Below are 16,238 nucleotides of genomic sequence, written 5' to 3'. Positions count from 1 at the left end.
GCCTGCGTGTCTGGAGCCTGTGCTCCACAACGGGAGAGGCCACAACAGTGAGAGGCCCGCGTACCAAAAAAAAAAAAAATGCCTAAAGTTGCTTTATATTACGTTTCTTAGCAGTATGGCAGAGTGAAAAAAAACAAGAGACCAGTTTAAGAAGGTCCACTTAGGGCAGTCTGAAAACACACATCATAGGCACAAAGAGAATAGATATCAAACTCTGACAGGCTTTCAACAGAAAAGCCAGAATGTTCTCTGAGGTAATCCTGGAATAGCTACACAGTCTGCACCACCTCCACTGAACTTTTTAGCTTTCTCTTGAGACACTTGGCAACATGCCATATCAGCCTGATGCCAGAGGTACAAGGACTAATCATCCTTAGACGTGGCATGCTCTGAAGGTGCATATAATTCTTTCAAAAACTGAAATAGGATCACAAGTCTGAGGCACCTATTTCCAATTAATTTGGTCACAGGAGTTTATCTGTCATCTTTGTTCTGTCACAGCAGTTTGTGGTAAACCTGCTTCACATGGATTATCCAATATTAAGAACAGTGGATTGCAGAATTTTCCCCCCAGTCAATTCCTATTTTGTCACTTTTGGTTTAAAGTAGATGAAACTAGCCATGGGTTTAAAAACGAACTTGACATTTTCAAACTTCCATGAAAAGGAATTGGTCAAACTTCTGGCACGATGACATAGTAGATTATCATATACACCGTACTAATTCATTCTGATTTTCTACAAAAGCTTAGTATAAAGTTTTTACTCTAGAAAAGTATATACAACTTCAGCAACAGAAATACTTCCTTCTTTTTGTCCAAAGATGAATATATGGGGATTCTATGCACAATATCCTTATCGTGTGCTAAAATGAATACTAATTTTCTGAATAATGTCTTTCAATATTTAAATATCTTTTATCCACCTTAAAAGCATATCAGATTATTTCCCCCTCTATGATCATATAATTCCAGTGCAAAACAGGTAAGGAGCTAGATGGTGTGATAACCATTTTTAATTTTTATTTAACTTTGATTTAACTGTTTTAGGCTGTTTTAGTGCAAGAAGTAAAACTTTGCTTGGGTATGAGCAAAGGGATAGGTCATTAGAAGAATGCAGTGTGCCTTATAGCAAGTGGATACCAGAAACTCATGGGCACCTGGGAACTGAAATTGCGTGGCTGGCTTCCTCTACCCTGGAATTAGATCCAGAGTACCTCTGGGGACCTCACAGGATGAGGGAGTAGACCTTTGTTAATATTGTCATTCCAAAAATGTGTGCTCACTTGTTAATAGTCAATACACTATGTCTGAATTTTATAAAAATAAGAATTAAGCACAACTTATGTTACAAATTTAAAGAATTAAATAGCTTGAAAGTTCATAATAGGAGATGGAAATGTGACTGTGACTCTGAAAATGTTTTAAATATCTAAGCCTGCCTTCATAATAGCTCCAGGTAGTTTATGTTATTGTCCCCAGGTGACTTGTCCAAGTTGATGAACCAGCTCATAAGGGGAAAAGCTGAGAATCAAAATCCTCACCTGTGCAAGCCCCCAAGGCTGTGCTTGCTCATGAGACCACACAGTCTGCCTGTGATGGAAATAACAAGATTTAAAATCACTCATGGAAAAAATAAAATAAATAATAAAAAATTAAAATAGGGGCCTCCCTGGTGGCACAGTGGTTGAGAGTCTGCCTGCCGATGCAGGGGACACAGGTTCGTGCCCCGGTCTGGGAGGATCCCACATGCCGCGGAGCGGCTGGGCCTGTGGGCCATGGCTGCTGAGCCTGCGCGTCCGGAGCCTGTGCTCTGCAACGGTAGAGGGTGCAGCAGTGAGAGGCCCGTGTACCGCAAATAATAATAATAATAAAAAAATAAAAATTACTTATGTCTGAGAGGCATGATTGGCCACTCCATTTCTTCTCTTTAGGTCCTCAAATTTTTTTTGTTCATTTCAAAGCAGGTTAAACCAATCCAGAACACCCCTCCACCTTTTTTATCATTGTGTCTTCCCCTTTGTCCTATGCTCCCCTCTACTTTTGTTATTCCCTGCACCGCCCAATCCCTTCTATTTCAATTTCTGATAAGTGTTAATGCGGGTGGGATGTGATGCATGCCCACAAAATAACTTGGGGAACATGCAAGGCATCAGCTTCCAGTCCTACCCAGGCTCTACCCACCTCGTCTGGCTTAGCTGTTCTGACGTTCTCACTGTTAGAAACGTTACTTTGGGGGTGGACCTTAGAGGCTGTAGCTTTATCCTCTGAATTTTCTGATAAGTTCATGTTTATTGTGTGGAGAGAGGTTCCTCATCAACCGTATACCCCTCTCCCTTTGCCATCTTAGTATTGGTTTTGTTTATGAAGGTCCTTCATTGTTATTCAAAAGGCAAAGAATGCTGACACTGTGCAGCTCAGATGCAGGGCGGACAGATTTCTTCCAGAGCAAACAGCAGGGCAGCAACCAAGTCTGGGAAAGAAAATGGATCAAAGAGAAGTCATCAAGTCCACCCCTGATGAAGGAGAATAGGATGCCTTTGAGTAAGAAAGTAGAGAAGCAGAGGCTGAGAGAAAGGGCAAGTAAGCTAGGAAAAGAAAGGGAACGACTTGATAAAAACGGACGTTGCTAATAATTAAACAGCCAACTTCCCAAACTTTTTTCTGAGAGAGGCCTCATAGGTGTGTTCCCCATGGCCCCCATAGTGGAGCATGAGGGAAGCCCTGTGGTCAGTGCCAGGAAACATGAAAAACACTCCTTTTGTTCCCTCCCTCGGAGGAGTCTTGATTATAATGGAAATCCTGCCAGACCCTTAATTAGGAAAGTACAACAGGGCATTAATATAATTCATCACCTGTTGGAAGGAGCACTTGTGGGCTATTTACTAGAAATCTATTAAATATGACACGAAGACAGATCGCACTCCATTTCTTAACATGACATTATAATCAGGATGTATGCTCAGTAAAATGGTTTATAGAACCCTTGTCTGTGAGTCCTACCAATTAACCTAAATTCTTCATCAATGAGGTATAACCAGTGTAGCACCCTGAGAAAATGGATGCGTTTTTCCTCTGGTTCTCAGCAAAGTTTCATTTTGAAATAAAAGTGTTGTTTCCATGGCCAAGTTCATTGCCATATATTTTACTCATCAATGCATTGAGTGAAAGGATTATAAGAGTACTCACTTCATAGTTGTGTGACTGAATATTGAAGGACTTGTTTTTATGTGAACCTGGTACATTTCCTTGACATCCTAATATAAAAATCTTTTGTATAGATAAGGTCAATATTGATGGCCCAGTACTCTAATTCTGTAAAATATGCCCTGATGTTTCTTAAAGTACAAATATCCTTTTAAGATTTTGTGTTTACAAATGAAAGAAAATCCATTTATGTATTATCTGCATATCAGTTAAAGATGAGAATCTGACTTTAAGGGGAGGGTATGTATTTTCAAATGTATTTTACCCTGTGCTCAGGGTTCATTCTTGTCTTTTTTTTTTTTTTCACCTAATATGTGACTCTTCTCATTAAGTTATCATTATAGTTAGGACTCCACTCTGTATTGCTCTAAAATTATATTAGAAATGTTGCACAATGACCAAGGAGTCATGTTTAACATTTTCATAATCAGCCTTGGTTCAAGTCTCTGTATTTCTGTAATCAAGTTATATGCAAACATAGCTTTATCCATAGGGAGGCATTGTGTTCTTGGCTACAATGAAGGAAAGTAGTGGAAGAGGTCAACCAACATGGTGGAGTAAAAACGTCATCTGGGTGTGGCTCGGGAATAACTATTTGTTTTTACTTACTATGTTTATTCATTGGTTTTTCTCCCTTTCACATGCTGGCAAGAGTATCGAGGAGAATGTTTTTCTCATATAATGTCCCCTGCCCTGGTGCCATATTGTATTATGCTTTAAAATAGAAGCTGCCACTGCCAACCCAGATTTCTTTAAAGAAAACATACTTTCTTCTGGCAGGAGTAGAGCAAATGTTCGTTAGACCAGTGGGACACTTAAAGCCCAAAGGAGTAGATAACAATGACGTAGTCCGGTCTCTCCTCGTCTCCCTGCCTTGACTCAGCAGCTCTCCACCTCTACTCTTTCTGTCTGCCTGTAGCAAAGGGTTACTCCCTTAGTCAAATCTCTATCGCTGTGGAGACAGAGAAGGCGTATCTGTGACCAGCACAGGGGTGCAGAAACAGTAAGGAAAAATAAAATGCTATGATAACATCAGGATTCTGGCTAAGAAGGCCTTTGACTATGAAAGGGACGATCAGGTCCAAAGAATTCATTTTCACCCCCAGGTCTCCTTCTATTTCACTTTATCTCCTGCTTCTCTCCAGCATGAGCTCTTCCTCAAGCCAAGCCGGGCTTCTTCTCATTCTCAGCCTCAGTCCAGTCTCTGTGACCTTGCCCATGCCTCAAATGCCCTCCCTTTTCCCCTCACTATCGTGTATCATCTCCTCTTTGAAGTATCAGTTCCCTGATAACAGTCAAGCACTATTCACTTTTGTATCTCTTCCAGAATTTAATACAGGATATTTTACTAAGGAGACAGTAAATATACATAGAGTTAAAAAATATTATTTTATTAGGTAAAATTTCTGTGTAGTTTTTAGGTCTGTAATATCTTTAGAATTAAGGTTAAGGATTTATGAGAGCATGAAGATGCATTTATATTTAAAACTGTTCTTGTTAAAGTTTATTTCTTTATTTTTAAATCTCTTTTCCTTTTCTGTGTACATCTTCAGTATAAGTAAACAGGTTATATTTCTTGAAATCTAAAGGCATGAAAATAATCCTTTCATTGTGTTCTTGTGTATCTCATGCATCTAAAATTAATGTTCTCTGAAGGACAGTTCAGGGTTCATGATGAATACTTATTAAAATGAACAATAAAAGTCCTTAGTTAGCTGTTAGCCCCAAAATAGAAATGGTCATTATCAATAATCAAGTCCCTGTAATAGATTCTTACTCTTTTAGAGGAGACCTCAATGTTTGCTGCCTCATTTTCAGAAGAGGCGTGTGAGAGAATCAGTGCCGGAAGTCACAGCTGTCAGACTCTGGAGTCTCAGCAAGGCATACTGGGTTGGAAAACCAGCTTTCCAAAGGGTCAAGGAAGCAGAAACTGATTTCTCACACACCATTACACAGTTTAACTAACATAACAAATGCCAAATAATTGCTGGCACTAATGGGTAGGTGGATGTTTACTTTGTATGGTTACCATGGATTCCCTTAGCATTGGTGGGCCTGCTGTGATTGAAATGCTGCAAATTGAAGGAAATAGAAATGATATGATTAACTTGACTCAGTAATTTGAAAAGGGTTTATTTATCTGAAAGACAAAACTATATCATACTCAGCTTCCTTTGATTTAACATATTGTCTATGGAAGTTTTCAGTATTACATAATTTTGTTTAATCCAAGTATGTATGTGTGTGTGTATAACTTTATTATATGTCATGCACTGGCATAAGCACTTTACATGCATTATCCTATTAAATTTCATTAGGTATAATCATCCCCACTTTACAGATTAGAAAACTGAGGTGGAGAGAGGTTAAGTAACTTGTCAACGATTCCATACTAGTAAGTAGTAGACAAAGGATTTAAACCCCATCAGGCCCCAGAGCCTAGGCCTCAACCCTTATATGTGGTTCCTTATCCAGCACTACCTGGAAACTTGTCCGAAATGCAACTTCTCAGGCCCCACCACAGACCGACAGAACCAGAAACTCTGGGGATGGGGCTCGGCAATCTGTTTTCACAAGCCCTCCAGGTGATTCTGGTCATGCTGAAGTTTGAGAATCACAGCCTTCCACTCCTCTCCCCTCTCAAGCATAGGTTCCCAGCCTGTGTGTGCCCAGCTGCAGCTGCCTTCTGGCATCCACCCCGTCCCCTCCAGCCCCTCCTCTAATCACCCTGCTGTCTTTCACGAATCCAGCCGTACAAGGAATATTACTTAAGTTTATTGAAAGAACAAACTATGTGCTAGCTTTTACTCTTGAACAAGCACTTTATGTAATCATTATCTGATGAAAGGTATGAACCTCCTGCCCAGAGAAATGCACGTGTATATGTCCATGTAGAACTCATTAATCATGTCTCCCTGGCGCCAATCCATGGGATGACCATGGAGTTCAGGTGAAGACTCTCAGGTAGCAGCTGTAAAGTATCATCAAGCTTATATACAAGGCCCCTATATGCCCCTCACAACACAATAATAAGCAGTTCATCTCTGTTCAGTAGTATTTTTCCTTTAAAAAAATCTGACCTCTGTGTTCAGTAGTATATTTTTCTTTAAAAAAAAATTATCTCTGGGCTTCCCTGGTGGCGCAGTGGTTGAGAGTCCGCCTGCCGATTCAGGGGACACGGGTTCGTGCCCCGGTCCGGGAAGATCCCACATGCCACGGAGCGGCTGGGCCCGTGAGCCATGGCCGCTGAGCCTGCACGTCCGGAGCCTGTGCTCCGCAGCGGGAGAGGCCATGGCAGTGAGAGGACCGCGTACCGCAAAAAAAAAAACCATTTGGGATATGCACAGTTTAGTAACCCCCCGTTTTTACTAAATAGTATATTATCATTCTTTGTAAACCTGCTTAGAAAGAATTATCTTCAATGAATAATTTAGTATAGTACACGAATAAGATTTAGCATGTCTACACCCAACTATATATTCTTTGTCCTATAATAGTGGCAAGGGATAAGCCTTTTTTCATTTTAATTTGGTTCTTAAATAGCAAACATCCTTGAAATTTCCAACCCCTTTTTGCAGTCAATTCCCAGTGATAATGAGCTTGGAAAGTGGGAAGGGAATGGAGGTGAATGTGGATTTAAAATGTCTCTCATTCTCTTAGTGTATTCTAATACTTATAATTTCCCTCCAGCAAGACTAGAATTGTGTTTTATCTCTAGATGTTACAGCCTGAGACCACAATTTAAGCACTATTTATTTATATGGAAGTCTGTTCCATGATCTCTTTTACTGTCCTATCCTTTTCTTTTCCTCCAGTTGTTTGCCATAACATGAAATGTCTCAAGAAGTAAGAGAAAAAAATGTCATTCAAGCACATTTTAAAAAATAAAATATGTTTCTTTTTCTACTCACATCTTATCTCCCATGATTGTCTGGAATGGGTGTCCCCAAATAGTCAAACTGAAAGCGCAAACTTTACAATCACAGGAGATCATGGGCAGACCCTACCTGCCCTCAGATCCCTGATACCAGTGTCACCGCCACCTAGTCTTTGAGTTTATACATTATGAGCCCTGAGAAGGAAAGTGTAGGTCTTTTTTTCTTCATTTTTGTCCAGTATCTAGTACTGCGTAAAATTAACAATTTACCCAATAACTCTTTGTTGACTGAATGCTGTGTATTAGCTTCAAATAAGCATGAACAATTCAAATATCTTTTTCCCCCATATTTCAGACATTCTTATATCAACTTCAATAATTGTTGGTTTAAGGGACATTCAGTGATGAGAAGAAACATTGCAGATACAGAATTCTAGATTCTTCTGCTTGCTTAATACTTAAAAATGTTCTTTAAAGTGTTTCTCTTCCCATGTTGTTTTTGGTAGAATTGTTTCCTAAAGCAAACCACTCACTCCTTGATCTTGGCTCTCCTGGGCAGAATTTTGTGCATTCTGTAACATCTTTGGTGGTGGCAGTCCAGTTCTTCCAGTAACTTTGTTAACGTGCTGTGAACAATTGACAATTTGAGTATGTAGTGTATATGATATTAAATTGTGAATTAGTGGGACTTACGATGTAACAGCATATCAATATTTGAAGATATTGGTACTTGATATCCTGTCAAGGAAAATTTGCCTCCAAATTTTAAACTGGAAAGTCACTGGAATAACTGTTCAGAAAAGAATCACAATTACATGATTTTTTATATTTTTGGTACATTATGTTAAGAATTGTGTACAACTTGAAATGTCTGCGTACTGATCCTCAAAACAACCAATAAATCTCAATTATGAAAGAAAAAAAATGTTCTTTATACTTGTAACTAGTGAAGATAAGATAGACTTTTAAAATAAAGTCATGATTCTTCCAAGTGGCCGTATATCAGCCCTGAGAGAAGTCAGCTTGTATCATATATAACATCTGGAGATTTATGATCTCTTGGAGAATGCTAGCAGAAATCTTCCAGTCTTCTCACAATTGTATTTAGCTTATTAATACCTTTTTATTTGTCTGTAAACATGATATTCATAGTCAAATATTTGAAAGATATAGAAATTGTAGGGGAAAAAAATCCCCATCACCGCCATTCAAATATACAAACATAACCATTCTAACCTTTTGTTGAATTTCCTGTTATCAAGTCCACATTTGTTCAATGTATTATAAAACAAAGGGTTGGAGTAAACTAATATTTATGTTCATTTTGATATTATACAACCACTTTATTACATACCCACTATTGGTATAATTATCTTCATGTTAGAACATTAAACATTTCCCCCATAAAACTTTGTTACCTATGTTAGGTCAACTGTCTTTAAGTTTCTTTTTGGAAAAATCAGATTTAACTAAGCTAGGAAAAACAAAACAATCTAGTAAGAGCAAGATTCCTCATTGAACCTTACAAATGGGATCTTTGGTGTTATTTTTAAGCTTGTTATTTCAAAAACTTCAATTATCATTGTAACAAAAATGAACTGTCAAATTTACATTTAGATTGATTCAGATTCCATGCATCCTTTTGATTTCTAGAATTCTTTGTGTATTACCTAGGAAAATAGTAAGTTCATCCAACCCATTTCAATTCATAAGTCAAATTCCAGTAATCCTAATGCCATTAGAATGAAAAATACTATAATAAAAAAGTATCCAAATCTCAGGCAATGACATGTTTTTTTCAAGTCCTCTTTAATGGAATAGATTGTTCCAAAACAAATTTTTAAATATATTAGTTTTAAAAGGGTTCACTTACATCTTTAATCTTGAAAACTATATAAAATAAAAATACAAATATCAGATAGTATTTAGTAAGAATACATTATAAGTTGATGATATATTAGAATTGAATGTGTATTATGATATTTCTTTATGTGATCTGTTTACCTGACCTTGGATTTAATCCTGTTAATTAAACATATTTCAAGAACTGTAATGAAAAATAAGATTACTGTAGGGAAGTGAATTTCCACAAGTTTTTGGCAAGGCTTCTAAATTGGTAGATTTGCATCACCCAGCCTGTCTTGTCCTGGATATGCTAATGAGCATTCAAAGCCAATACATGAAAAAAAGGAAGAGGAGAAGTATTTGAGCACATTTATAGGCAATCCATAGCTCAATGACTAGACACTGAATATCTGAGAATTGATTTTATAAAATGGCATATTTTAAGAATGAGAACTTTCTCAAGTTCTTTTACTCCCAGAACAAAGACTGTTATCTTACTATATTTTTAGGATGATTGTCTAGGGCAGCCTTTTGATATAAATAAATGATGCATTAACATTATATGCAGACAGAGTGTATATGCCAGCAGAAAACTAAATGCGGGAGAATTGTGTGTTTATACAATACTATTCCAAGGTCAGTTCACTAACTCTTTGCTGAACATCACAGCTCAGATATTTTTTCCTTTTTTGATATATTTTCCTTTTTCTGTTAACAGCAGATATCCCTTTATGAAACATTCCATAAATCGGAGTCTAGTGAGATAATTTTTTGTAATTCTCCCTTGACCCATTTTTGTGCATGCAGTTTTGTAAACATCTAAAACAGTTGCACAAAACAACTTAGTAATCTAAAATAACTGAACCTGGAACTAAAAGAAATTAGGAAATAATCAAGAAAGAGATTTCATATAGCAATCAAATTTTCAGTCAATAAATATTTTTGATTAACTGACTGAACACTACTCTTTAAGGACATTATTGTTCATTGTCTTCAATCTTTGAAGATTGTAGCAACAATGACAGAAATGTCTGGTGGAAATTGCTCTAGGATCAAATATTTTTTAGTAGAAATTAAATTCACTTATCTAGTTAAAAATTACCAATGAAGAAAGACTTTGCAACTATTGACGTAATTGCTTTACCCTTTTTTAACTATATAAATAGGATATCTAGTTTGAAGTTTAGAAGCTAACAATCATTTTAGCTGAATGCACTTAATTTTAGTTACTTTTCACTAGTTTTTGCTTCTGTCTGCAGTTTACTTAGTATTTTGTTGAATAATTCAGCAACTTGATCTCATGATAATACCACTGTCACAACTACCTAGACTGATCAAGTTTCTACCTTTAGTTTCTTATATTGACTTAAAATCTTTTTACATTTTAATAGTTAATTAATAGGTATTGATTTAGTTTTAAGTTGCACAGTGACAATAACCAGTATAATAAAAAGCATCATTACAAAATCTTGGTTATAATTTTATTGCTCTGTTTTGTGAATAGCAAATCTACCCAAAGTGGTATAATTTCCTTCTCTGATGAAATATTAACCCATACAGGCTAAAGGAAAGCAATGGATAAAGTCATTATCAATTCACTATCACCTTTAATTCCACCCCATAAATTACTACCCTTTATCAATAAATAAGATTTTGTCTAAGTAGATCCCAAGACAATCACAATTAGGTAAACATGTTTTTTTAAAAAAAAATTTTTTAGGAGATTACTCTCTAAAGTCCTTATTGTAAGCTGTAAGGGCCTGTTAATTGAAGATCTTAAGAATTCAGCCCTGGTGCTCATGATAGATTCCATTCTGCCTTTTCATTAATTCCTGAGCGACAGAATAAAAGGCATACTGATTAAGTTTGGAGATTACACTAAGCTAACAGGGGTTACGATGCTTGGAAAGCTAGAACTAGAATTTGAAATGATCTTAATAAATTATATAAATCACATTTCAAAAATATGGAACAAATTCAAGGTTATATCCTAAGAGAGAAAAGCAAACTATACTGTCAGCAGAGGGAGGAAGGTTGTCCAAGCACAGATAGGACAAGAAAAAGACTGAGCTCCAGGAGAGTCAGCAGAGCGGTGCTCACCCTAAAACAAGACTACAAGGGCCAGCCTTGCTCCGCAAAAGGCACATGCAGCTCCTTTGCGGCTAGAACTACAGAAAATTAAGACGAGGCCCACCTGGAACCAGCGCCACACCCCCGAAGCTCTAGTTCAGCGAGCTGGTGAGAGCAGAACAGAGGGTGTAGCGTGTGCTCAGGGCACCTCTGAGCAACTGTCCACAGAGAGAATGTGGGTGCCAGGCCCACCTCAGACACCATGCGTTCAGGGAGTGCGTGAGGACCAGCGGACACGGAGAGGCTGTAAGAGCTTGTTGGCTTTCAGCAAAGTGTGCTATAAAACTCCTATGATGCTGGCATTTAGGGAGGTAGGAAATAATCCTTTGTTATGTTTGGTGTTGTATAAGCTTTTATTAAATTATTTTGTCGACTTTGAATTTCTACATTTTAAAAGGAAGTGTGAAAATTGGAAAAGGTCTGTAGCAAAACAACAGAAATGCTTAATGGGATGTAAAATAGGTCATGTGGGGAAAGATTAAAAGGAGTTTGGTTGCTTAGCCAGGAAAATAGAAAGCTAAGAGATGACTTAATAACTGTCTTATCGTATACAGAGGTTTATCATAAGAATGCAGATCAGTTCTCTATCCCTACGGAAGAAGAAACAAAAGAAAATTAGTTTAAAGTAGCAAGGGATAGCTTACTTTTACATTGGAAGGGATTTCTTGATTATAAAATATCAATAAGCATTGTCTAAGGTTACCAAGAGACAGAATATATAATCTTTGAATATGTTTAAAATGAAATGAGCACCCACCTGGTTGGAAGACTTAACAGTTGACCTGCTTGATGGTAGAACTGAGCCAGACAACCTTTTTGAGAAATTTAACTGTTCTATCATGGTTATAAAATAAAATATCGTAGTCCTCTTCCTTTCCTATTCATCTATAAAGATAAATGTACATTATTAATATGAAGGCTTTATGTGACAATTTCAAGAGATGACTTTGCTCACTGTTTCCCTATCTCTAAGTAAGTACACTTTTTTGTTTCCTTTTCTTTCATTTATTTAACAATGTCTGTTGAGTGCCTGCTCTGTGTAAAGCACTGCTCAAGGCTATGAGTGATACAAACAACTGAACACTCCTTTATTCTTTCTTCACAAGCATTTGCTAGTCATCTCCCCTTTGCTAAACACTATGTGACGCGCTCAGAGTCCAACTACAGGTGCAAAGATGGCTCGAAAGAGCCCACAGGCTAGTGAATGAGGATAATAAGTAAACGGAATTGCAGTGTGATGTGACTTGGCCTGTGCCAAAGGTATAAGCAGGCGGCTTGGAAACATGTGAGACATGGTGGGTGCATCTAGTACAGACTCTGGCAGTGTCTGGAGATTTCAAAGGGTTTACTGGAGGAGATGCCATCTGAGCTGAGCTGCGGCGTGGTGAGAAGGGAGTCCATTGTGCTCCAAAATGCCAAGAGGATTATCACAGGAACTGATTGTTACCACCTGGCAAGATACATGAACGCAATTGTTTCTTTTTATCAACTAAAATGTTATTGATTCTGTCCTCTGCCCTTTCTTTGATCTTTAATAAAACAATGAAACCTAATTTACAGTCAGTTCTGTTATAAGGTGACATACATGTTTCTAAATTCATCACGCTGCACAGAAAATTGTAGCTTAGAGGAAAAAGGGGTTAGGGACAAACACTCAAAGACTTCATCCGGGGGACACAAAATTTTTAAATGTTAGGAACTTAATGAAAATGGTAGCATGGTTTACACATATTGAAGAGTCAAGGAATACATACTAATACTACAGTACTATATAGATTCTACAAAAAATGTGGCAGTGTACCTTGAAGAAGACCTGGAGTTTACTTGTGGAAGTCAAGTCCGAGGGTGAAGTGGTGGAGGGAGGTGATCTGAAATAGGATAGAAGATTGTGATGGGAGATAGGCATGAATATGGCTCATAACTGAGTCATAACACAGGAAGTGAAATGAGAAGTTTGAGATGTGTGCTGGCGTGTGTTTTGTAAATTTCTCCACAATTCAGTTCAGCTGGGTACAGTTTTCTGTGCTCACCTAGTGTTTCTCAGCAAGATCTTGGAGTAAAAGCAAATGTGAAATTTGCATTATGCTCAAGTCCTTCCCTAATGTATCAATTCTGTTGGAACAAATGTGCAGTTTCCAAACAAGCCTTATTGCAGAACTGACTGTATTTGTTGCAAATTAAGGTCATAATTTTCTTACAGTATATCCTGAAATCTCTAACATAGTGTGTTTAGATTCCATTGGACATGTCAGAATTCCTCATAAATCCAGTCTCCTATTTAATGCTGATATAAGTGACTTCCATTTTTGCCAGAGCTACATTTTCCTCTCAGCTTCTGTAACAGGGGAGCATCTGCAGGGAACTTGGCAAAACAGGTGAGGGCCATAAGGTTGCAACTAGTGTTTGGCAGCCGGAGCCTCCATATTTGCAGCAATCCTTGGGGAGATGCAGTCGCAAGGACTGCAGGTCTTTTCTTCACTCTGACAAGGTAAATGGCCAGAAATGCAAAGGAAGCTGTCTGGAGAGTAGGGCTTTGGCCATGGATCAACCTCAGTGACCAGGAATCCCTGCTGCCTTTTAGTAGGAAGCCAGTAGGTCCTTAGAACTGGACTCTTTTTTTTGCTCTCTCCTTTCTGTCAACGGGCATAGATTCTGGCGTAGCGGGAGAGGAAAGCCCCAGTGGTGGAAATTCGTGAAGGACAGAGGAGGTAGCAGCTGGGGAGGCAGGTCAGGCAGCGTCCCTCTCCGGGCTTCTGTCTCCTTGTGAAATATTTTCCACCACAAAAGATATAAAAACAATGTTTTGTTTTGCTCTCTATGCAATGTGGAGGTCTTTTTTTTTTTTTCACTTAATTCAAGTGTTTGTGCAAGAAAGGCAGCTCAGAGTTATGTTATCTGAGGTCAGGGAGAAGAGACAGTTTTGCATTTGGGTTTGGATTAGGTAGCAGGGTCGTCAGAGGCACTTGATGGTGTTCTTGAAGTGGCTGGAGTCCTCCTGTTCACACAGCCCCGAGAGTCACAGGCCCAGAGAGAGGGAAAGGTTCCATCTATCCACACTTAATTGCTAGATCTGACAGGTCTCTGTAAAAATTGGGAGCTAAAGAGTTAAATTATACCAGATGATAAAATCCTTACACAGCCTCAAGCAAACATTCAGCTGACAAAAATGTTATTGTATGTTCTCTCTTGAAAGCTTTAAGATATGCTTGGGTTAATTAGATTTCCAAATATGCAAATATGCCCTAGTGAGGTTTTTCTGAAATGCACCATTTTAAAATTATGTAGCATGGCATTAGTGTTCAAAATACTGAATTGTAAGACTTAGCCTGAATAGCTTACTAACATATCATATAAATTCATAATTGATCAAACTCATTTATTCCCCACTGTCCACATTATACTGTTCAAATTGGGTTAGAAAGTTTTATGGAAATTATGTTCTCTAGCATGCTTTGGGGGAAGATCAAGGAGTAGTTTAGATTACAGCACTAGTTCTTCAAAAAATGCCAATTCACTTGTCGATATCAGTGTTTCCAACTTGCTCAGTGTAGGGAACACAAGGCTTCTAGAGCCCTGAGACTGGATCACCTGGAGGAAACTAGAAGACAAACTTTGATCTCAAGGAGAAAGAATACTTTAGCAAGTGCCTCCGCAATGATTTCATTTTGTTCACCTGCTTATGCCAGTGAATAATTCTAAGATTTCAACTTCTGAATAGTTTTTTTTAATATTAGATTTCATTTATAATCAGATTTCTGGATAACTGAAATGTTTGAGCTGTGTTGGTTAAAAGAAAATCATTTTGGGGGAAACTGTTCTAAAGTGCATCATATCCTTCAATGCTTTATTAAACAGTATATACTGAAATATACTAAAGATAAGCCAACAATTTCTGGGTAACTCAGTTGTGCTGGGCTCATGTGGCCAAGTGAGGTGTAGAACGCTGTTTACTCATGGTTTTAATGACCTCAACCACAAGGTCGACAAACTTTTTCTATAAAGGGCCAGGTAGTAAATAGTTTAAGTTTTGCAGTCCAGGTGGTCTCTGTTGCTGCTACTCAGCTGCCACTGTATTACAAAAGCAGTCATGGCTGATATGTAGTGAGTGAGCATAGCTGATTTCCAATAAAACTTTGTCATTGAATAGGCAGTGGTTGAATTTGACTTGCAGGCTGCGGTTTGACAACCTCTGACCTCAACTACCATCTTTCTCGAGTAACTTATTAGAAGTTCATGATTCTCGTTTCTTGCTGTTCTGATGTTCTTGTATTCCTTCCTTTAGCAATGTCTCACCCTTTTCTGTTTATTGCTTTTGATGTGGTTTGACCTACAGGGGAAAAGAACATAGCTTGTTAGATTTGTACTTAAAGTAAGAATCACTAGACTCCAAGCGAGGGGCAAAAGGCTTTCTAGTCAAGAGGCACAGAGTGCATTTACTATGGCTTTCCTTCTCAATACTTGCTCAGGGGCCATTTTTATTTATTTCTAGGTTCTTGAACAAATTGTTAATGTGGAAAATAAGTTTTGTGTTAAAAGAATTTTGTTGTAGTTCAATGGGCTTTTGTAACTATACATCACATTTGCTTAAAAGTAAAAACATTTTTCAACTGCATTTTCGTGGGCATAATTTAGTGTGTCTCGTCCAGTATTTTCCATATTTATGAATTAGTTTATCAAGAGTAACAGATGTGGGCTTCCCTGGTGGCGCAGTGGTTGAGAGTCCGCCTGCCGATGCAGGGGACACGGGTTCATGCCCCGGTCCGGGAAGATCCCACATGCCGCAGAGCGGCTGGGCCTGTGAGCCATGGTCGCTGAACCTGCGCGTCCAGAGCCTGTGCTCCGCAACGGGAGAGGCCACAGCGGTGAGAGGCCCGCATACCACAAAAAAAAAAGAGTAACAGATGTGTCTACTCTAAAAGAAGAAACTAAAATTGCCTTTCAGATGGAAAGAAATTGCCCTGCCCTCACCATGATCAGTGTTCTATAATATTTTGTGCCTACTCTAGTTTACTTTGTTCACATAACTAAACTTTGTTTTTGAGTTGTTGGAACTCTTCCATCTGCCCACATAGCTGAGTTGTTGAGAGCACTGGGTTTTGGGTTCAAACTGTAATTCTGTCACTTACAGCTGTGTGATATTGGGCAAGTTACCTAACTTTTCTGAACCTTGGCTCTTTCATC

General features: G+C 38.2%; 1 protein-coding gene across 2 annotated transcripts in view; it reads left to right on the top strand.

Moving 5' to 3' along the window:
* Positions 1-16,238, top strand: part of FBXL17 (F-box and leucine rich repeat protein 17) — a 478,885-nt gene that overhangs the window by 350,656 nt on the left and 111,991 nt on the right. The gene's annotated exons all lie outside the window — the stretch shown is intronic.

This window comes from Lagenorhynchus albirostris, chromosome 3 (assembly GCF_949774975.1).
Source record: "Lagenorhynchus albirostris chromosome 3, mLagAlb1.1, whole genome shotgun sequence".
In the NCBI taxonomy this organism is placed as follows: domain Eukaryota; kingdom Metazoa; phylum Chordata; class Mammalia; order Artiodactyla; family Delphinidae; genus Lagenorhynchus; species Lagenorhynchus albirostris.
This window is presented reverse-complemented; position numbering and strand designations above follow the sequence as displayed.